This window comes from Molossus molossus, unplaced genomic scaffold (assembly GCF_014108415.1).
Source record: "Molossus molossus isolate mMolMol1 unplaced genomic scaffold, mMolMol1.p scaffold_m16_p_11, whole genome shotgun sequence".
In the NCBI taxonomy this organism is placed as follows: domain Eukaryota; kingdom Metazoa; phylum Chordata; class Mammalia; order Chiroptera; family Molossidae; genus Molossus; species Molossus molossus.
This window is the reverse complement of record NW_023425346.1, coordinates 39883372-39904747: the sequence shown is the minus strand read 5'-3', so window position 1 is coordinate 39904747 and position 21376 is coordinate 39883372. Positions and strand designations below refer to the sequence as shown.

At 43.2% G+C, this 21376-nt stretch overlaps 1 protein-coding gene across 2 annotated transcripts in view; it reads left to right on the top strand.

Annotated features, from left to right (window-relative positions):
- ACVR1 (activin A receptor type 1) overlaps positions 1 to 21376 on the top strand; it is a 130436-nt gene that overhangs the window by 21330 nt on the left and 87730 nt on the right. Inside the window, exon 1 of one of the 2 annotated variants that reach the window (XM_036254737.1) lies at positions 20318 to 20492. The exons of the other annotated variant lie outside the window; for it this stretch is intronic. The gene's annotated coding sequence lies outside the window, so the exon portion shown is untranslated. Of the gene's footprint in view, positions 1 to 20317; positions 20493 to 21376 lie in introns of those variants that run through there. 2 annotated transcript variants of the gene reach the window in all.

Here is a 21376-nt window from a genome sequence, read left to right as displayed (position 1 = left end):
GAGACCCTTTGGTCCTTAGGCTGACGCTCTAATCTCTGAGCCAAACTGGCCAGGGCCATTTCAACTGTTTTATTAAAAAAAGTGTTTTTTCTTTATTGATTTTAGAAAGAGAGGAAATGAGAGGGAGAGAGAGAGAGAAACATCCATGAGCGAGAACATGATTGGCCTCCTCCCGCATTCCCCCACTGGGGGTTGGGCCCACAACCTGGGCATGTGCCCTGACAGGGAATCAAACTAGCAACGTCCTGGTGCATGGGTCCACGCTCAGCCACTGAGCCACACCGGCTGGGCCATTTCGACTGTTTTAAAGGAATTGATGTTTGTATAGTTTTAGGAGTTCCATGTAACCTGTACTTACTGGGAATTAATACCATTTAGAGGGTCATGGACTATGGCAGACGGGGACTTGAAGTACACGTGTTTGTACATGTGAAGATGTGTCTTAAACATGTTATCCAGCGCTTCCTCCGCCGTATTTGCAGGTTGAGTCTCGTCTCCTTTCCCAAGGCCTTGCTCTTTATTTTTTTCTCTGCCTTTTCCCCTCAACCTTCTCCAGTTTATTCTCTTTGCTGGTGTTTTCCCTTGAGCTTAGACATAGGCCTATATCTTCTCTGTCATTAAAGAGAATGTTTGGAATGTTACAGCTTTCAAAGGCGGCTTCCTAAGGAGCATTCCAAAAAACGAGTCCGTGTTCATTGCTGCCCCACCGCTTCAGCTCCTGGCCATCTCTCCGGAGCAGCATTTATTCCCTCCCATCTTCTTCCAAGTTGCTCCCATTCACTAAATGTTTCTGAAGTGACAGGTTGAGGCCTGTTTCAGGGGTGTCCTTGTTTCCTCAGGGGTCTCTTCTTAGTGGTATCATAGGGGTAGGAGGAGCTATTTAATCCCACCATCCAGGGCTTGTGATTGCCCTGCTTAGACCCTCTGAGTGAACCCCCAGGCTTCAGTGAAATTCTGCAAAATTGGAAGATGCAGTATCTACTAAGACCCCACTCGGCCTTTGGATAACTCTGGCTGTCCTAAGGTGGTTATTTTATTTATTTTGTCTATAATAAATGCAGCTTCTATTTATCCTTTCAGTTATAATTATATTTTTCAGCTATACAGACTAGAATATAGTACTATATACACATGCTTGCAGCTGTAATATTCACCCCACTTTTCTGTTATCCGAACAAAATCTCTAGAGCTTCCAAGTGGTCCTCATCATCCGCCCACATTGTTGCTGATGCATTGTTTGATTGAAAGAAGTTCAACATTGGTATCTAGACCTACCGCAATATTCCCGACTGGGCTTTTCTCCCCTCTAATTTTTGGATGTCCATGCTTATATAATGCAGCCCAGACTGCTGTGCGTTTCAGACGGCCACACTATGCTTTTCACTGAGTTGACTAACAGCAGAAATCTCAGTCTTTGTCCCAGATGTTGCTGCTAGGTGCGGTTTCCCCTGCATTCTTCTTGTGGACTGGTGCCTTTGTCTTTTATTCCCTTTACTACAAGTAGGAACTTAAATGACCTTGACTAGTTTTCAGTTTGTCAGGTCTTACCTGTAGCAGTGGCCTGTTGCATGGGGTTCCATTTCCGTCACTTTAGGACAACACGAGTTCCTTCTACACTGCACTCTTTGAACGCAGTAGCTTACAGATACATCTGTATATCTTTTTGTCCACCTGGACCTCACAAGAGACTTTGTCAGATGCCTTGCTAAAATCCAGAAGTGTATGTTTCCTTGAACTTCTAGTTTCAGAAACTTATTGACAAAGGAAATTTGATTAATCTTTTATGACCTGCTTTTAGTATCGGGGTCCCCAGGGATGATCACTTTCTAAATGTTTAAACTCTAATCTCAGATTTTGCCTGGGACTTTGCCCTGGTTCTCTAGTCTGTTTACATTATTTCCTCATTTTTATTTTTCAAAGCGTTTATTGATCACTTAATCCTTTCTGACTTGATTCTCTGCCAATTCCTTGTTCCTTTCCCTGGGGACCTCCCCCCCCCACCCACAATTTTGGGATTTTTTTCTGAGGTAGCTTGTTCTCTTTTTTCAGTCTTCATCCTCTAAGATTCTCGATACTTGAATTGTCCATTAAGGTAGTCACTAGTCACAATTTACATAGAGATGTAATTGCCTCTAAGGAATCTACTGCCTTCAAGTTGAAAGCCAGAGCAAGAATCGCTGACACATGGGCTAGAAGGTTAAGGTTGACTATTCTGGGAATCAAGAGAAGAACACGGAGAAGTAGTGGTCATGATTTGACTTGCTTGTTGCTGTTGCTAGGTTGTACATGTATATTTGTGGCCCTGTCTACTATTAACAGTGAGTCATTTTACAAATAAATATTAATAAATTTATGTGTAGAGTATTTTAAAAATAAAATCCTATGTGTAGTGTGCCAAGAGATAATAAGCGTTGGAAGCAAAATAAGTCCTTAAATTTTGTCTTGTGATTCTGCGAAGTGATGTTATTCAAATAGTGCTAGGTTATTTGAATACTATACAATAAAGTTTGCTGTCATTTTCCAGTGTTGGAATAATTTCTGTATGCTTCAGTTTTTGTAAATACTGCCACACTTAATATTTCTTATTTATTAAGCAACTTTTAAAAGATATTCACCATAGTAAAAAGTGAAGAAAGTTGGAAGTATTTAAAAAATAAATTTTGATTTTAAGAATTCCTAGGAATTTTATTTTCTTGTTCCCAAATCCCAAAGTTGGGTGTCTGTAGGGAATTTGGGAACAATAGTCCATAGTGCTTGTCCCAAGTACTGTTTGTTTCTGATCTGTAATGTGATAGGTTCAGAAATTGAGAGTAAGTGTTGAGAAACTCATAGCACTTTGATGTTGCTGTGATTGAGCATGTGATTGGTGGACCCAACTCACTGGACAGACAGAGTGGTTTACAAAAGCTTTGGCCGATTTTGGATGGTAAATTTAGTTGGATAAGCACTGGTCTAGGTGAGAGATACTGATGGCTTAGCCCAGGCTTGGAGATAAGAGAAGAGGTCAGTTGGAATCAGGATATACTTTGAAGATAGAGCCAGTGAGATTTGCTACTGGATTAAATGTCAGATTATTCTAGATTATCTTTCTCTCTTAAGCATTTTATTTGTGCAATGTGGACAGTTATGAGATCTACACTCAAGGCGTTGTATTTACATCAAGTATTTCTCTGAGCTTGCTGGACATTTCTTTGCTGCTGTATACTCTTCCAATGTAATCATGTAATTGCCTTGTCCTTCAACCCCTCAATTGTCCACCATTGTATAGAGAAGACTGCTTAGGTTGATTTAAAAAAAAAAAAATTTTTTTTCTTTATTGAGAGAGGTTTAGAGAGAGAGGAAGGGAGAGGGAGAGAGAGATAGAAACATTGATCAGAAAGAACATCCATTGACCGACTCCTGTATGCTCTCCACTGGGGATTGGATTCACAACCTGGGCATGTGCCCTGACTGGGAATCAAACTGGCAACCTCTTGGTGCATGGGTTGATGCTCAGCCAGTGAGCCACACTGGCCAGGCATGCTTAGGTTGACTTTCAAGACATGTGGCATCTTCCTTCAGACTCTTCCCCAGGGTTATCTTCTCCCATGTCCTCTTGTTCTCCTAACTGCACTGTTCTAGTCAATCTATTGCTGCACAGTACACCACCCCAAACTTGGTGGCATAAAATGACAATCATTTTATTATGCTCACAATTTAGTGAGTTAGAGATTTGGAAAGTGCATAGTAAGGACAGCTTGTCTGTGTTCCACAGTGTCCGGGGCCTCAGCTGGGAATATTTGAAGGTTGGGGCTAGAATTATCTGAAGGTTTATTCGCTCCCATGGCTGGCAGGTGACGCTGGCAGAGAGCTGGAAGCTCAGCTGGGACTGTCAGCTGAGCCACCAAATGTGGTCTCTCTGCACAGGCTATTTTGAGCTTCCTTAGAGCATGGCGGCTGAATTCCAAGAGCCAGTGTCTCAGGAGACAGGAAATGGAAGCTGCTCGTTTCTTAAGACATGATCCTAGAAACTGTTACAATGTCACTTCTACCATATTCGTTTGGTCAAGCTGTTACAGAGCCCAGATTCAAGAGGAGGGGATATGTAATTAACCTCTAGGGGAAAAGAGAGACAAAGAGCTCTGGGGCCATGTTTTTTTAATTTTTATTTTTTTTTCTTTATTGATTTTAGAGAGAGAGGAAGGGAGAGGGAGAGAGGGATAGAAACATCGATCGGTCCCTTCCTGCATGCCCCCCACTGGGGATCGGGCCCACAGCCTGGGCCTGTGCCCTGACCGGAATTGAACCGGCGACGTCTTGGTGTGTGGGTCGACGCTCAACCACTGAGCCACACCGGCCGGGGGAAGGGCCATGTTTTAAATCTGCCACAGCCTCCTGCTTGCCAGACGTCCTCTTCCTGGACTGTGTCTGAGTTCCTCTTTCCGCAAACCTCTCTCCCTGCCTCTGCCCTCCACCCTCCCAGTTCAGCCTTTCTCACACCTCCTGTGGCCAGAGCCAGTTTCTCCTTCCTCAGTGTTTCCATAGCATTCACTACTATTTATAATTCTTCTGTGGTTTTCTTTCTTTCTTTCTTTCTTTCTTTCTTTCTTTCTTTCTTTCTTTCTTTCTTTCTTTCTTTCTTTCTTTCTTTTTATTAGTAGATTATAAACTCTTTGAAAGTAAGGACCATATCTAGTTTTCCTTTATGTCTTATAACAGATAGGTTCCTTGAATTGAACATTCAATGTCCAACTGAGTCTCAAATTTGGGACTCAGATGGGTTGGGACTTGGTAGTGGTTAAATGGAAATTTTTAATGAGAAAATTAAAAACTTTCCTTTTTAATACAGATTGTTTCCAAACTTTAAAAAAATTGGCTCTCGGTTGTAAAGTAAAATATCTAAATCTTTCTCTCTTATAGTCATAAAATTAGAGGAGATTACCCCTTTTGATATTATCAACATCTTCCTGTCCAGTTTAATCTCTGCCCGTGCTTTGCAAACTGTAGGTTGTTATCTAGTCCTGGACCAATGTAGTGAGTTACCATCACCACTAGAAATAAAAGGAAATAAAAGTTTGGAATAAAATTTCACATCTTGTACCCTGGCCAGTGTGACCCAGTTGGTTGAGCGTTTCCTGTGCACCAAAAGGTCGCAGGTTTGATTCCTGGTGAGGGCACATGCATTGGTTGTGGGTTCGATCCCCGGTCAAGGCATGTATGAGAGGCAACTGATCAATGTTTCTTTCTCTCATTGATGTTTTTCTCTCCCTTCCTCTCGCTCTAAAAAATTAATGAAAACATATCCTTGGGTGAGGATTTTAAAAAACAACTCACAGCCCGGCCAGTGTGGCTCAGTGGTTGAGCATCTCCCATGTACCAAAAGGTCACTGGTTCGATTCCCGGTCAGGGCACATGCCTAGGGTGTGGGCCCAATCCCCAGTGGGGGGCATGCAGGAGGCAGCCAGTTGATGTTCTCTCTCATTGATATTTCTGTCTCTCTCCCCCTCTCCCTTCCTCTCTCTCTCAAATCAATAAAGGAAAAAAACAAAACAAAAAAAACACAACTCACATGTTGCAAGAGTAAGAACTGCTTTATGAAAGTTTTGTTTCAGTTTTATACATGTTATGTGTGTCATGAACTAAAATGTAAGATATTTTTTATTACAGTTGGGGTTTAAAAATTTTGGAAGGCATTCTCCTATATAACCCCCTTCTAAACTCTTAGTATTCTAGTTCATTTCCTTTGTTTCTGTATTTTTAGTTTTTTCCTTTAGATGAACTTTCTCAGGACTTAACTGCAAATCTTCCTGAGGACCATATGTACACGTTCTTTATACTCAATCTTTTCTTCACCCATCTAACCTCTTTTTATCATAAACCTCAGTGCCCCAGTATGACATATGTTGCTTTCCCTCTTCTCCTTTGTAGATGTTAAGCCTAATCTCCTGTTCTCAAGAGGAGAAGAGGTGGAATCAGCTTATTCCTTTTTTCTCTTTTATACTTTTATGGTGGTATAGCACGCATACAGTAAAATGCAGAAATCCGAGGCATTCACTCCATGCATTTTTATTTATTTATACTTATTTTAAAAATATGTTTTATTGATTATTTTAGAGAGAGCAGAAGGGAGAGAGAGATAGAAACATTGATGTGAGAGAGAAACATCGATTGGCTGTCTCCTGCACACCCCCAACTGGGTATCGAGCCTGCAACCCGGGCATGTGCCCTGACCAAGAATCAGACTGGGACCTCTCAGTCCATGGGATGACACTCAGTCCACTGAGCCACACCAGCCAGGCTCGATACATTTTTAAATCTGTATTCTTCAATGTAAGTATCATACAAATGAAGATATAAAACATTGTCATCATCCCAGAAGGAAATAGCTTATTCTTAAATCCTTTTTGGAGTGAGGTGGGTGGGTAAGTTAGTATATTCTCTCCAACTCCCTTGTATGGCACATGTAGATAAAAATGTTGGGTTTTGAGATGCACAAAGGTCTAAAACAACTGAGTTAGGGAGTGTTAAAACAGAGGATGTTGAACATGAGCTTTGGAAGAATACAACAGGACCAGCTAGGGTGAACCAAGGGAAAAAGCAAGAGAGAATCCTTTCTGAAAGAATTCAGGGGAAGAAAGGTTTATCTGAATTTCCGAGGAGAAAACATAAAACTTGACTTGCTATTGCCACTGTAACAAATTATGAGAAACTTAGTATCTTGAAACAACACACATTTATTGTTTAACAGTTCTGGAGGCTCTGAGCGGAGAGTCCATTTCCTTTGGCTTGTGGTCCCTCCTCCATCTCCAAAGCACAGCCCTTCTCTCTGTTTCCATTAGTCACATTGCCTTCTCTCTGCAGTCGCAACTCCCCCTGCCTTCCTCTTAACGGGACACTTCTGATTAGTTTATAGCACATTCAGATAATCCAGGATAATCTCCCTATCTCAAGATCCCTAATTTAATCACATCTGCAAAGTGCCTTTGTCACATAAAGTAACATTCCCAGATTCTGGGGATTAGAATGTGGGTACTTGGTTTCTGTTCTTCAAGAATCTCTCCTCACAAAGGGCAGGTCTGCCGGATATTTGCTTCTAATTCGCCCCTTTTGAATATTAGATTAATTTTCCTTAAACACGACATTGTACATTTTATTCCCTTGCTCAGATGTCTTCTGTGACTCCCCTGTTAGCTAATGAAATTAATATGACCTAGATACACATTGAAGTCGCTTTTCACCCTAAGTTACATTTCAAGCTCTCCTCTCTCCTTACCCTGTAATGAGGCAGCGTGCATTTCCTCCGGGTTCGCCAGCTCGTCTTCTGTCCTTGGAGGTGTCTTCCTTCTGCGTGTGGCCTGAACCCAGCCTCGAAGCAGTGTTTTTCTCACCATCTGTATTAGTCTCCTTGGACTTGGATAACAAACGACTACAAACTTGGTGGTTGAGAACAACAGAAATGTATTCTTTCCTGGTTGGGAGGGAGGCTAAAGTCAAGGAGTTGGGCCTGGCCCTGCTTCTCTGAGGGCTCCCGGGAGGGGCCTTCCTGGCCTCTCCCAGCTCCTGGTGGCTCCTGGTTTTTCTTGGTTTGTGGCTGCATAATCCTCTGCTTCCGTTGTCACAGAGCCTTCTCCACTTTTCCTTTGTGTGACCATTATAAGGATAGTTGTCATAGGCTTTTGGGCCCACCCCAATAATCCAGGATAATCTTATTTTGAGATCTAGATTTTTTTAAACAGATTAAAACAAATTTTTTTTTTCTTTATTGATTTTAGAGAGAGAGGAAGGGAGAGGGAAGAGAGATAGAAACATCGATGAGCGAGAACATTGATTGGCTGCCTCCTGCATGCCCCCCACTGGGGATCAGGCCCACAACCTGGGCATGTGCCCTGACCAGGAATCCAACCGGAGACCTCTTGGTGCATGGGTCGACGTTCAGCCACTGAGCTACACTGGCCGGGCTTGAGATCCAGATTTAATTACATCTGGAAAGACCCTTTCCCAAATAAAACCCCATTGACAGGTTCTAGCAATTAGGTGTGGACATATCTTTTTGGGGTCCACCATTCAGCTCACTACAGTACCTCAGCCAGTAGTTGTTTATTTCTTTGACCTTTTTAACTACTGGCATAACTACAAGATTTGAAACCCCTCATCTCTGTCCTATTATTTTGCTCTTCAGTGGGAAATTCCTGCCTTTTCATCAGCCTTTGAGAGCCAGAAGACTTCTTTGGCTATGCAGCTCTGAGCTCCTGGCTAGCCCGTGGTGCCTGCGGAACTGAACAATAACACAAAGCATAGGATGTAAAAGTCCTGGCTTGGTGATTATGAGGGTGCTATTTTGAAATACAGGAAGTGATCTTTTTCACTCCAAGGTTTTTGTTTATTAATTTCGGGTGGTTTTCTTCGAGGAGCTTGTTCTTTCTCCGGAAGTTGGAGTGAGGGTTTGGGAGGGAGTGGAGCTGAGCGGTGTGGCAGAGCCTGGAGGAGAGCGAAGACGGCAGGGAAGGGCACACCTAGCAGGGATGTGGCCTGGGGGTCTCCAGGGAAAGCTGAGAGGCTAGTTGGCAGATCTGTTATATTAGTTGGGAATTTGTCATACCTGGTCTGGAAGTCTTTCTCTTCACTGGAATCCTTTCCAGCGGGTTTACAAAACTAGAAGACAGCTCCTGTAGGCACCTGAACTTGATTTCCCTCAGCACGATGGAGGCTGTGCCAAGGGCAGCCCCCAACCTCCTTCCCCGAGGAGATGCCTCAGAGCGTCACCTGCCCTGCAGGCTGGTGCTCCTTGGCCTGCCCTGTGGGCAGAGGTGCTTTCGGAAGCTCGCTGTGGGCACAGGTCTTAGGCTGTGTTCCCAACTATTTTCTTTTCTTCATTTGGCTTAAATCTGATTTTTTTATATGTATATGTATATATGTGTGTGTATATATATGTGTATGTATATGTATATATGTATACACATACATACACACATTCACATATGTGTGTGTATATATGTATATGTATATATGTATACACATACACACACACACACACATATATATATGTGTGTGTGTATATATATATATTTCCTTTTTCTATTGTTTCAGTCTTACTTTGAATGGATGCTGGCTGTCTAACCCTATTGTAGTTTGAGATGTGCTCCGATGTGTTTCGTACAGCATTGTAAGGTGACTGATTGGTATTTTCAAGCGGATTATACCTTCATTTGGAGTTTTGGTGTATCCACGAATCCTCCTATCCCTGCACAGGCCTGTGAAATGTAAGCAGCACGCGCAGTGACGGCAGTCTACAGCAAGGTTGCTCCACCAGGCATGCGTTAACCCTCTCCCGTAACATTGTGGCTGGAAAGGAATGCAGAGACTGCACCATACTGGGTGATGGTGTCTGGCAGGTGCAGGTTTGAATTTCATTCTGTCACTCTCCAGCTTTGTGACATTAGGGAAATTATTTAACCTCTCTGAGCTTCCATTTGATCATTTCCAAAGTGTGGGTAATAATTCCTATTGTATTGTTTGTTATTCATGTTGGGAGGAGTAAGTATGGTAATTAATATGCGTGCAAAACTCTAGTGTAGCAGTATCTGGTACCTGGGAGGAGTTATAAAAACGTGTGGCTGCCATCATTATTTACTTTGCAGAGAAAACCAGGGCACTGGCAACATTAAGGAATGGTTCCAAGTACCCACCATAAGTATCTAGCATGCAGGATTTTGTAAGCAGATCATTAGTGTGTTGTGTTACGTAGCGTTGGATACATCAGTCATTATAATCTGGCTGTATGGTATTCATTTGGTTAGTTTGTAGAAGGATTGGAATTTAGCATGAATAAGAACACACTTATTGGCTATGTTACTGAGCCTGAGCAGTGGTCATTTTTAGCTTTGTGAAGCTGTACTTCCCCTTGGTTCAAGGTTTCTACCTCCGAACTCAATGGAAGGATAGAATTTAGAGTGTGGTTTAATTAGTGTTAAATTTGTATTTGTAGGAATAATTTTGTGACTGTTCAAGTCTGAGACGTTTATTCGGTATCACTTGGCTTTTATAATAGAGATGTGATTAAATATATTGTTCTTTGAACTAGGAAACCTTGAATTCACACACTGCCTTGCTAGTTTTCAGGTAAAATCACAGTCAGTGAGCCTTAGAATAGTCCTGCCCAGAGTCATTGTTTTGGATTAAAATTACTTTCCCTAAGCCCCTTTGTATGAGAGATCATTTCTGGGGTTTCTAGGGGTGAAAATAAAAGACAAGGCACCAAGTGCTGGAAATCGAGGAAGTTGGGTCATCATGTGACCTGGAATATTGGTGGTGTGAATGGATGTTAAAGACTTTTCCCAGGGTTGATTAGCTTATGGGTTGAATTTCTTACATAGGCGCATGTACAGGAATCTGCTCAGATTTGGGCCTTACAGCAGGAGGTGTGGTTAGATGAATGAAGTCACTCCCAGGTGGCGTTTTCTGCTGCAGGTAGCATGTGGTGGGAACTTGGTTGCATGTACTGTTGTACCTCCGGTGCCTGAAGCTGTGCCTGCTCATTGAGGGTGCTCAGTACATAATGGATAAGTACACGAACGTCTGTCTACGGGAAGGACAGGCAGTGAACTTGGTTCAGAATGCCCTCTGTATTCCCTGCAGTCGATTACTGGATGGGCCTTTCCTTGGGGTCAAGAAGTGGTGTGGAAGAGAGATCCGTCCTCGCTGGGGGCAGTTATATGTTGGGACACCAACTGTAGGTCTGCGCTGTGCCAGGTCCAGGAGATGAATGGTACAAAAGACGGTACCCAGGGCCATCTTCAGTATTTGGACCATTGTAGTTTCTGTTTTTCAACAGTGGGTAGAACAAGGGTTATTTCCCAAGAAAAGTACTGGGGTGATCTCTGGGTTCACAAGATGGGGTGGATCGTCAAACATTCAGCCTAAATCAGTCCCGAGAACTTTGGTGCACTCCTTGTCCCTGAGAAGCAGCTGGTAAGTGTGGTCATTTATTTGTTTATATTATTTCCCTGCCTGAACAGTCTTAGTGGCCTTTTTGTCCTTCTTTTCCGTTTCCCCCAAGTGAGGAGTCAGGGCAAGCTCCCTCCACCCCCCTCCTGTGACCTACTATCCTCATATAAAAGAATTGATATAAAGGTTTGAAATCCCTAATAATTATGATTGAAAGGGGTTGAAAGGGAGTTGAACTCATTCTCTCCCTCCCCCTCTTCTATCACAATGTTGAGCCTGTGTGTTCTTCCTAAGGACCAAACAGATCTCCTTCATACGGTTTTCAACTTGAAAGGCTCCCTTTGATCTTGGGGGATCGGAGGCCAAGTATGGACGAGAGGAGGACGAGAGGAGGGAGAGAAGCGTGGCTTGCCAGGGTGTGGCGTCAGCTTGTATGGCTCACATTTCCTGGTTTTGGCCACACCTGGTTGGTTGTGCGGCATTTCGTGGGGGAAAAGCCTGCAGTTCTGTTACCACCAAGGGAGCAGGAACTGTGGTTGTTGTCAGTCCAGTGGCCAGGAGGATATTTGTAATTGTCGTGAGTGGCTGTGAGCCCACTGTGGTTCTGGATATGCCTCCTGCTTAAAGTCTCCGGTGTTCTTGACCAAACCCTGCCCTTGCTGGCCAGACAGTGTTAATGATAAAGAAGAGAGGGCTGCGCATGTGAGCTGCGGATGTGGCCTGCGGGATGGCCTGGGCGCTCTCCGCCTGCAGGTGCTGATGCTTTGACTGACCTGAACCCCCAGCGGAAGAGCAGGTGTCCCCCTCCCACCTCCCTTCAGGGCTGCGAGGGTCTCCTGGCCTTTCCAAGCTAGCCTCATCGACGTGGTGCTGACAGACCACTCGCTATCCAGAGTCCCCTTGCTCTCTGCCACACGGTCCAGGTTGGGTTAGGATTTATGACACCAAAAGAAAATGTGGATCATGAATTTAGCTTCTTCATTTCTCCTTGAATTCAGGTCAGATATTTAGACTTGCCTTGTGGAAGGGGCCCAAAGCAGGAGCCGGTTTGCATATTTTAGCTCACGTTAGCATATAAGGGTTAGAGGAGAAAAGTGAAAGAGTATGTTCTAATGGGAAACAAACAAAAATGCAACTTCTTTCTTGTTTATGTGATCAGGTGTAACGTGCATTCGTGTTAATTGGTGGGTGTTTTTAGAATGGAATGATGGTTCATCGGTTAGTCTGCCTTAGAAAGTGATGGAAAATACAGCCCAGAGTAGTCTAAGTAAGATGAGAAACTAATGGCTGCCATACTGGGGAGTCCAGGGCAGGGCAGGTTTTTGATCTGGGTTGACCCAGGTCCCAAGCAGTGTGCTTGGAACCCTCTTATTTCCCCCTAATTATTCTTTCTCTGTCAGTTTTTTTCTCATGTAGCCTCTCCCTTCGTGGTAGCGAAATGGCTATGACGTATTCTCCCAGGTTCAAGTGTAATGAGAAAATCAAACTTTCTTGTTTAGAAGTTCCTTTAAAAACCTGACAGGTCCAAACTGATTGGACCAAGCTAAGCGAAATCCTACCCCACAACCGAATGCCTTGTGCTGATTGGTCTAGCCCCTCTCCCCCAGTGTTCAGGCAGACTAGGAGGGGGCATGTTCCCAGTCCAAAGTCAAAGTCAGGATCGTGGAAGGGGGTAGTGTGTACAGAAGAAGCTGGAGAGGTGAACAGTTCCTACAAAACAATGCTATAAGGCACATATTGGAGGCTTATAGAGTCTTGTTCTTGGATCTCCTGCATTGTTGCTTAGTGGTTACCACCTCGGTTTTCAGGAAGCAGTAAGTTCTGGGTGTGTTTTCTAGGTCATTCTGGTGTCCCCTAGAAGCAGAGGGCCAGTGATTTTGCTTCTCCAGGGATGCTCCCTGCAGGGTATCAAATTGCAGTAGGTCTTAATGGCTGCCACACTAGGTCACTCCGTGGTGTGACATGAGCTTAGTTATCTTTCACTGTGTGCCATTACATCAATGATTGTAGCTGGACAGCTCTTCCTGACATATGTTTGTATGTCACTGAAAACACATGTTCTGTTTCTCTCTGGCCATTCACATTCATTGTAGGTGACTGTCTTGTCTGCATGGGGCTGGGGAGAGGGAAGGGAAGGCTGCATTTTGGCAGCACTTCAAGCCTGGAGCAGCATCCTGCAGCCAGCACCATAAGCTGTATAATTTGTCCACAGAGGCCTATGCATTATAGAAATGAAAATTCCTTCTCCGAGAGCCTTCATTGCTTAGCACGCAGCATTTTGGCTGTCAGAAACAGCTGGCCCTGCAGGGTGGGACAATGGAAAGGCGAGACCAGAGAGAGGCCAGTGCCTACTCAAGTCTCCCACTGCGAGAGGATCAGGTTTCTGAGACTGTCATTAACAACAGACTGCCAGGGGCTCTAAGGCAAAGCTTCCAGGGAGCAGCAGCCTGTGGCTCAGACAGTTAGTGATTTTCCCTTCTTTTTTTTTTTTTTTGCTGAATGGAACAAAAAGATGTATTAAAAATAAACTATTAACGTTTGTTGACTCTCCAGTTTTGGCTTTCCCTAAATGTTCAGTGCTGATTGTGTCTTCTACTTGTGGAGGAACATTTGTGGGGAAGTCAGTCCCTTCTAACCTAAGTATAGCTGTTATTGGTGCATTTTAGAAAACTCAAAAAGGAGCAGGGGAGAGGTGTCTGAGGGGTTGCTGGACATCTGCACATTGGAGATTTGCAACTTTCAGGTTCTACTCACGATGCTGAAAGGACCAACATCGAGGACCCACAGAGGCATGTTCAAGCATGAAGGAGAAAGCCTGTATGCAGTGTCCCCAGACGCATGGACTGGGGACAGGAAAGGGACAGAGCTGCTGTGTGGCTTGACCCACACAGCGCTGCTGTGGGAATCTGCAGTGTGGCTGGCTCCGTGCATTGCCCTGTATTGATTCCGTGACTCACAGAGCAGGATCTCAGCAGAAAGCATACTTAAACTGCAGAGGAGACAGCTGTCTGTTACAGGAGGACATCTTTTCTGGGTTCGGTGGCGCCAGTTCTTTCCTATTGGTTTGTCAGCTGGAGATGTACATAAAGGGTCCTTTTCGGGAAAAAAAACCAAAACCCATTGTTTTACAAATCCTCTCAATATTATTCTTGACTTTTATCATAATTTTTTTTTTATAACTGGACTTCCTATCTAGGAAAGCAGTAGTATTTTCTCTTTTTTTAAAAGCTACATGTCAAAATGTTTTTTTTGTTGTTGTTGTTTTTTTCCATATAGCAAAGGTCTAGAGGAAGTCTGAAGCCATGTGGGGAGAAGCACTTTGCCTTTTTGAAGTGAAGAGACATTGGTGGCTGAAGATAAGTTTGGCTGTTGGACTTTTGTTGTTCAGCGTGGCTTTCCCTCTAAATCTGTTTCCCTTTTACATGATAGAGGCTGAAGTTCCCAGATGTTGTTTGGATTAACGAGGGTATGTGGGGAGGGAGGGGAAAAAAAAGCTTTCTTAATGATAATAACAGAGTCAGACTGGCTGGTTCTGTACTGACAGGAAAATGGAGAGATAAAAACTCCATTAATGGTGTGTGCACTGTCTAAGTAGCTAATAAAACAATGCTGTCCTCACTGGAAACCGGTCCCAGACTGGCAGCGCCCTGTGCCAACTGCAGGAGACAACAGCTGCAGAGAGGGGCAGAAGTATTCAGTCGAGAGTCTGTGTGAAATGACTGGCTTGGGGGCGGTTCTTTTGTTCTCTTCCTCCTCCCACTTGCACCCATTTTTCTTGATGAGCCCTTCTTAATGCTCGATGTTCCAGAAATTGAACCACATCTGATTAAAACTTAATGGTTACTTGCAGAATGAAGTTGGCTGGTAGTTTCCAAGCCTATCTTTCTAGGTTAGTTTGATTTTGAGACCGTAGAAATTGGTAATTTCTATACAATGTATCCAAGGTTTCCTGTCTAAGTTGGATAGTTCTAGTTAAGAACCAGGAGAAGAGTCACTTGTCCAAGATGGAGCGCTGCAGTCCCCCGCAAATATCTTTGAATTTCTATGCTCAAAATTAGTAGCAAAACGCAATTTTTTTTTTTTTCCTGTTCCATCTCAATTTGGAGAGTGGCAAAGGCTTGGTTTAGTCGTGTTCATTGTACGTGGCCTTTCTGAGCCCATTCTCCGAGTAAAGCCTTCTGCTCAGACCCTGGCCCTGGCGGCTAGGTGCAGGGGCTCCCACCTTGGGAACTTACGATCCGCTGGCCAGGTGAGCCTCAGGCCTCCAGAGAAGGGAAGGGCAGAGGTGCAGTTTGAGTGGGATAGATGAGTGGGATAGAAAAGCAGCTCAGAAAATTCAAGAGAGGCCATCTGATGATCTGGTCCTGTCCTTGTTGAGTTCAGTTACTCTGACTTTTTACTTTTTGGTCTGTGAGGCGGAGAGAGCAGTTATTTGAGTGTTTACTTTTGTGCCAAATCCTGTGTCGCAGACTTGACATATATGAGGAAGTTGGTGTCTGTAGCCTTCGTTTGACAGGTAAAAGGGACAGAAATCTTGAGGAATTAAGTTTCTCAAGGCTGCAGGGTCTGTTTCTCTCGTGCTTGGGTGCAGCTGGAATGAAACACATGCTATGAACCAACAGTATGTTATTTACTGCACATAATTGCCCTGGACATCCAAAGAGGAGGTATGGGGAGTTCTTTATCTAGACCCATCAGAATGCGGGCGGTGGGGGTAGGGACATGCACCGCTTTTTAAATCCTGCAAGGGCTCTCTGGAGGAGGAGTCCTTATTCTGCAGCACAGTCCCTTGAGTGTGTGCCCTTGGGCAGGCACCGTGCCTGGGGACGGGGACTCAGAGCTGAAGAGGACAAAGTCTTGCTGTCAGAGGGTCGCTGCCATTTCCTGGTGGGCAAAGCCAGGGGCAGGGAGAACAAGGCTGGGTAGCCAAGCACCCCCGGGGAAGCGAATCTTGAGAAAAGTACCTGGTGCTGGCTTGTCCCAGTCACCCTCGGAAATGAGGGCTTCGAGCACGCGGTGAAGACGGTGGGTAAAAGGGTAGGGAAGAGCAGTAAGGCATGGTTTTAAGTGCAACCCGTGTTTCCCTTTTGGAAACTACAAGTGGATTGTGAGCTGTCTCAGGATCCTGCCGCAGACCTCTCTCTCGCAGGCCACTTCCAGGCCACCCCTCGGGGCCGGTGGCCACAGCATCTCAAGTGTGGTTTCTTATCTCGTGACTAAAGATGGCAAAGTAAGATCTAAGGGAAAACTATGTCCTTTTAGATAAAGCCTTTATGCTGGTCATTTTTTTTTTTTTTTTTTTTTTTAAAGTTTGCAGTGTAGTTTTGGTGAACTAGAGAGACTGTTCTGTGGAAAGTACGATTCCTTGGTTATTCATATTAGCTATTGAATGGCCTCTAGCAGGTCATGCATGCATGTCTGGGCATCGCTGTGTTAATTTTGTATGTTAAAAGGACTTGGGTGAGTTCTAGATGTGACACTTGGGTTTTCATGTTAGGATTTTTATTGTATAAATTGTTCCATAGTATTCTTTTTCTATTTATTTCTTTATTAAATTTTTTTTTTTTTTTAAATTTTCCCAAGGATATTTTTCTACTGATTTTTTAGAAAGATGCCCTGGCCAGTTTGGCTCAGCAGTTAGAGCGTCGGCCCGCGGACCAGAGAATCCTGGGTTCAGTTCCCGCTAAGGGCACGTTCCTTGGTTGCAGTTTGTCCCTGGCCCTGGTTGGGGTTGTGTGGGTGGCAACCACTCGATGTGTCTCTCTCACATTGATGTTTCTCACTCTCTTTCTCCCTCCCACTCTATCTGAAGATAAATGCAAAAATGTCCTCGAGTGAGGATTAAAAAAAAAAGAGTATGGGGGTGGGGAGGGAGAGAAACATCAATGTGAGAGAGACACTTTGATTGGTTTCCTTCGTGCATGACCCTGACTAGGGCCGGGATTAAACCTGCAACCCAGGTACATGCCCTTGACTGGGAATCAAACCTGAGACCCTTTGGTACTCAGGCCAATATAACTGCTTAACCACACCAGCCAGGGCTCCATAGTATTATTGATAGATGTTCATACATGCATCCATATTAATAAAGAAGATGAAGTATTTTAAATTAAAGGTGTTGTTGACCCCTTGGTTCACCTTTCTCTTCACTATAGATAACCCCTGGGGAATGGAATTTATATACCTGTTATCAATGTGAAAATTTCCCTTTAGTCTATCAATAAACTTTACTGGTTTAGGGATCCCTGCTTTTACCATCAGTTTCCAGTCCTGCTGTGGGGCAGAACTAGATTGTAGTCCACTGTGACTATTTCAAGTGATTTGTTATTCATTATTGAGGTACAAAAGTTTGACACACTTCAAATCCAGTTCTGCACTACCCTCTCCTTTGCCTTCTGTCTTCCAGAGTGAGAAAAGAACTGCATTCGAAGGCAAGACAAAGTGACTGTAATTTCTAGTTGTTACAATGTAAGAACTATCAATAAAAGGAAGGGAATGAGTATCACAAAGGTCAATATTATGTTTCTGATATTAGCAACAGCATCAATAATAGTTATGGCTAACCCTTTATAGGTGGTTATATATCAGGTCCTAGTCTAAGTGCTTTACATACATTCACTCATTTACTCCTTATAGTTACTCTGGAAGACAGGCATACATTTTAAATCTTAATTTTACAGATGAAAGAAACGGGGCACATTAACTTGCCCGACTAAGGCCCCAAGGATAGGAAATGGCTGCTCCTGAACCCCAACTCAGGCAGTCTGGCCCTCGTTCTGTATTTCTGTTTTGTGTGCTTGTTCTATTTTTAATATGTTTTTATTGATTTTAGAGAGAGAGGAACATCTGTGTGAGAGAGAAACATTGATTGGTTGCCTCCTGCATATGCACTCTGACCGGAGATTGAACCTGCAACCTGGGCATGTGTGCTGAGTGGGAATCGAACTGGCAGCCTTTTGGTGCTGGCCAGGGCCCGGTTCTGGATTTTAACCACAGTATAGGGGTAGGAAGATGATAGTGATAGAGGACACCTCGGCATCGGGTAGGGCATGGAGTGCTGGTAGTTACTTACAAAAAAAAAAAAAAATATGAGGGCCTTCATTAAAGGTTGTAGCTGCAGTTTTTAGTATATATGGATTGAATATATGTTCAAAATATGTGTTACATGTATGTGTGTGTGATGTATCAGTTCACTCACACTGTATTTGAGAAATGGCAGTAAATGTGTAACACAGTTTCCTTACCATTCTTACTGTTTGATGGACAGTAAACCTACATTTGGGGACCACTCATCTCCCATATTTTCACATATGGACACTGTGGAAGCGTTTCCCACCCTGGCATGCCCCTGCTTCTGCGGAATATTCGTATTTCTTTGCCTTTCCCCCTAAATTACCTTACGTGTTGGATCTTGTCTTCGCCAAAGGCATTAGGTGTTGACCGTCGCCCTGAAGGAGAAGTTAACACATTTGTTTGTGTGCTGGGAAAGTTTATATAAAATGATAGTTAAAACAAAATAACTTCTAAACACGTGTCTGACCTACTCTTCATATGTCTAAAGTGGAAAACTCCGGAAGGACACTTCACGGTTGTGTTAAGCCAGTCTAAATTTGGTTAAAAGTTCTAGGAGACACACTTGAATTTATGCCAGAATGTGTTCTCTTAAAATAAACCTGACTGCACAGCAATGCTGGTAGAACCAACAAAAATGCTGCACATGAAACAACTAACATGTTAAAAAAAAAAAAAAGAGGTTATTATCGAAGAGTTCCCTCCTCCACTACTTAATGCATTCAAAATTAGAACGAACAGAAGCCAGCGTTTTCCTTCCTGCCAATTTTAGAAAATAAGCCATTCTTAAACTTCCAGAACAGTACCGTTTCCCTTTGGGATTTATACAATTAAAAAGCAGAATCAGGGAGACAAGTGTTTATGAAATGGATGAGAGTTTAGTGACCCGAAACGCAGTGGAATTTTTCTCAGAATTGTTGACAGTGTGAATGGTAAACACAGGCACTTGCTAATGTTTTTATTTCCTTTTTACACTCCTGCCACACTTTCATGGTCCTGTCTTCTTGTTGAAGGAATCCCATCTCAGTGATATTCAGCTTTCTCCAGCCCCGCTGGAGAGCAGTCTCCAGCCATTTTAATATGCAGTTGAGGAAGACTAGTTGGTTAACCCATCTGTCTCCTGAGCAGCTGTGAGTGAGAGAATTTAGCTGGCTGTCAAGTCCCACCTGGGGGAGGACAGGGCTGATAACTTGCTAGTCTTCTTAGCTCTTAAATTGGATTGCTTTTCAAGGCTAGAAAAGTGTGGCACAAAGTTTATATCTTTATATTTATGTATATGTGTGTATACAAACACATGGACATATACACACATATGTAATTTTTATTTTATTTATTTATCTTTTAAATCCTCACCTGAGGATACTTTTTCCATTTAACTTCAGACAGAGTGGAAGGGAGGGAGGGAGGGGGAGAGAGAGACAGACAGACAGACAGACAGACAGACAGACAGACAGACATCGATGTGAGAGAGACACATCAATTGGTTGCCTCCTGCACAACCCCAACCAGGGCTGGGGATCGAACTATAACCGAGGTATGTGCCCTTGACCAGAATCAAACCCGCGACTCTGCTCTGAAGGCAGATGCTCTAACTGTTGAGCCAAACTGGCCACGGCTTATATGTAAATTTTAAAGGCCTTTTTTTTCTCTCTCTTTCATTGTTGCTTGGACAAATAGAGCACATTTTCAGTGAGAATGGTGTTACTAAAACCACAATGAAGATTTAATTTCACATTAAATTTTGGCCCAGTTGGGAATTTGGGTTATTGATGGTAAATATAGATTGTTCATATTGTCAGGTAAGTTGCTTCTTAAGAGTTGCAATAGCACAAAATGATCAAAAAGCTGATGTTTCAACTTGTGCTGATGTAGATTAATCACAGGTGTGGAATCTTGAGGCTTGCAATGAAAAGACTGTGAACGATCAACCTCAGGCATGTTTTATTGTATAGAATTAATCTATAAAAAGTGAATCTTGGTGCAAAACTATGTGCTCTAATTAACAGCAACTTCAAGCAAGAGGCTGTCATTCCATTAGTGGACTGAGTGCTTAATGAAACTTGAGATTAAAAATATAGAAAATGTCTCTACTTTGTGGTTAGTCACATAAACTACCCGAGTAAGGAATCTAGAGATTTAAATTTCCTGAGTAAGGAATCCAGAGATGTAAATTACCTGAGTAAGGAGTCCAGAGATTTACATATGATAGATAATATAGTCTTGATACTATAGCACATGCTTCTGGGAGCAGACCCTTCCCCTCCCAACTCCACATCACTCCCACCCAAAGCATCATGGGACCAAAGAGGACTCCAGAGGGGTTTGCCCTGATTGCAGGGAGACTGGCTTCAGTCCTGATCTTCACATCCTTCATGCTGTTGCTTCTTCCCTTCTGACATTCCTTTCTTAGAGCCCGCTCCATTTTAATGTTCTGCCTGCCGTGTTACTCTCAGTCTGAGCTTGGTGGTGATTCGCAGATTCTCAGTCTCATCCGATAGGTAGGTGGTGTTTGCCTACTTTGTAGCTGGGGACTGGAGTTCAGACAGTCATGGACTCAGGATTCCAGAGCCTGGGAAGCGAACCTATCTGATGTAGGTTCAGTTCCCAAACCGTGTAATTTCAAGCCTTTGGCTTTTCCCACAAAAATGAATTGGGAGGCAGAGTGTGTCCATGTCGTTAACAGGGACAGCACAACATACACTCAAGGTCTAAGTTTATGGGAAAAGTTGTAAGAGCTTTCTGACTATTTTTAAAAAGAACAGTTTTATTGAGTTAGTTCATATACCAAAAGACCTGTTTATGGTGTGCAATTCAGTGGCTTTTAGTAAATTCAGAGGTCTGCAGCATTCATCACTATCTGTCAGAACATTTTCATCACCCCAAAAAGAAGCCATCAGCATGTAAGACTGATTTTAAAGCTAAAATCACTGAGGTTGAAGTCAAAGGTTGGGCTCCCAATCATCCTGTGATCTGAATGGGACAGAAACTGAGTTCCTGGACCAACCCTGCAGTGGGTACCAGTGTTGATTTACTGTCATAGAATCCTCCAGAACAGTAAATTCTCAACCATTATAAAAAAAAAATGCCAATTTTGACAAACTCAAAAATCTCACATTCTTCTGCCCATTTTTATTATGAAAATAACAGGATTTAAAATTTTCCAAACTCTATCTGCCACCTCCAGTATTTTGATTAGAGAATCAGCTGCATCTCAAGACTTCTAGGTCATTTTATTGCAGGTTTGCTTGAACACATTAAATGAATCAGTACAGTCATGATTTGAAATGACTCATGCATTATGTAATTTCATCTGTAAATGTAGTGATCCCAGACAGTGAGTGCTAATAACAGGCAAGTTCACTCCTTGGATCATCCTTCTGCT